The sequence below is a fragment of the Balaenoptera musculus genome, chromosome 8 (assembly GCF_009873245.2).
Source record: "Balaenoptera musculus isolate JJ_BM4_2016_0621 chromosome 8, mBalMus1.pri.v3, whole genome shotgun sequence".
Classification (NCBI taxonomy): Eukaryota; Metazoa; Chordata; class Mammalia; order Artiodactyla; family Balaenopteridae; genus Balaenoptera; species Balaenoptera musculus.
In genome coordinates, this window is record NC_045792.1 from 78,974,654 (window position 1) to 78,977,272 (window position 2,619).

The window sequence follows — 2,619 nt, forward strand, 5'->3', positions numbered from 1 at the left end:
AAGAAGGGTGCTTGGAGAGTATAGACTCAGGATCAGTCGGTTTGTGTATGAAAGGTGTGCTCCAGGTTGAGCCCTTTGCAATCTCTAAGAATTGGTTAGCCCTGAGAGGGGCAGCCTCTCCCCGCTGCCAGGAAGATTTTTAAGATATTACAACATCATAAGATGAGGTACTAATTTCCAGTTATAAAATAAATAAGTCCTGGGGATGTTAGGTACAGCATGGTGACTATAGCTAATAATACTGTAATGCATATTTGAAAGTTGCTAAGAGAGTGGATCTTAAATATTTTCATCCCAAGGAAAAAAAATTTTGTAACTATATATGGTGACAGATGGTAACTAGACTTATTGTGGTGATCACTTTGCGATATATACATATATCAAATCGTTGTGTTGTACCCCTGAAACTACTATGACGTTAAGTCAATTATACCTTAATAAAAAATTATTCAATTTTAAAAAGAAAAATATTATAAGATACAGAAAATAAAAACATCATTAATACATACTTCCTGAAATTATCTCATTTATTGATTTTTTTTTTTTTTTGCCTACTCCAATAGAAGATAAGCCCCACGAAGGCTGGGACATTGTTCTTACTGTTCTTCACTATATTGCTAATGCTTAGTTAAATGCCTGGCATGTGGTAGGTGTAAATAATAAATTACAAATAAATATCTGTTGCATGAATGAACACATATGAGCTTCTAGAATCAGGAACTGTGTGGTCTTTACATTTGTATCTCTCTATCCCACCCCATCCTTACACTTCACCCAGCACAGCACAGAATACATAGTACCTATCATAAGTAAAAAGGGTTGTTGAATTCAGTTGAACAGAGAATGGTAATATACCATTTTAATTTGTGTAGTTTCAAATAGTTTTGGCAAATTTATTCATGTGTCACAGGTAAGGTGGATGGAATGGCACAAAAAAATCATGAATTTTGGTAGATACGGTATTTGGAAGAAATATGATAAAATAGATTCAAGACATATGCCCCCTTTAGTCAGGGATTAGCAATAGCATCTTCAAATATCAAGGACAACACATCACAGGTCATAATGACCCCCTCATCTCTGCATTCAGGAGGTATTTAAACTAACCGTTTAAAATACAAATGCAATACACCAAGACATTAAAAGCATTTATCTCTAGACAGCAGGATTATGAGTATCTTTGTAGTTTTCTGCATTTTCCATATTTTCTACAATAAACATGCATGACTTTTTAAATGAGAACAAAAATCATTCACAAAGAAATTAACATTTCAGTTATATTTTATTCTGGCGTCTACCCTAGAATATGCCAACAGATTAATAGAACTAACAAAGGAGCCAAATTCTGCAGTGTTTTTTCTAGATCCTTCTTTATTTATGAATATCTCAGAATAAATGTGAATTCCTAAACTATCCTTCATGAAATCTATTCAGAGTTTCGATGAACCCCAGCTAACGAGAGCAGAGCACGTTACCATGTCATGCAAGAACAGAAAATAGCCTGGTAAATTCTCTATGTCCCCCTACTGATGTCAGCCCTGCCAACGTTCCTTACTGACGTCCTCAAAACTGACATTACCCTTTCATTGATGTCACTGAATCAGGAAGCTGAAAAGCTGTTGCAAAGTGACTGTTTCTATTGCAAAGGTTTAAAACTTCAGAGATTGAAAGGTTAAAGTTAAAAATATGTATTTTAATTTGAACAACAGATGGCCTTGGAGTGACTACAAGGCTGAATTAACTCTCGAGGTTCTATGGCTGTTTGTGAAAGGAAAAAAAAAAAAAAAAAAAGACAACCAAAACCCTTAAAAAGCCCACACTAGAACACGCAGCTCAGGCACTGGTGACATCAGCAGAATCTCTCTGTTGAATTAGAGTCCCGAATTTGGCTGCAGAGCCATCTGTTAGCCTCCAGATAGAATAATCTTCTATGAAATTATACTGCATCATTTCACTAATGAACCTTTCCAATTTTTAGGGCTTCGGCCTCACAGCTATCTCACCTCCTGCCATGGCTCCCTGAGCCCCTAAGATACACAGAGGGATCCTCCCTGATAAAGTCTACCATGGAGCTGTCCTTTAGAAAGATGTCTCCAGTCCTAGATCGAGTTCTATGGAAACAGAATGAGATGGGAAGTTGCATGGAGAAGGTTTATTAGGACATGCCCTTGTAAGGAAATGAGGAAGGTAGGATGGGGCAGAGGGGAAAGCTGATCTACAAGGTGGTTCCAACTCAAGCCTCAGTCATCCTATGGGGAGCTCTGCTGCCAGGAAGGCCTCTCAGATTATCCCAAATGGAATCAAGGAAGCCAGTCATTGTATCCACACATCAGCTGTCATTGGACACAGGCTGCTCCCTATGAGAGAGCATCCCCTTGGCTGATAAAGTTCCCTGTGGCTGAGACAATTTCCAGTCAGAGACTCAGCCAGTATTCCCAATAGCTGAAGGATGAGCACCTTGACCCTGATAGGGGGTCTGAATAAAGCACTCCAGTCTTTATTCCACCCCCATTCACCCAGACCCTTCAGTGACAGTGGCACCCATATCCTTGAAAGTCTTCAACTCCTGTCTTCCCTCTCAGCCTTGACCAAACTTCTTTCCAGCATCATAGTATCCTA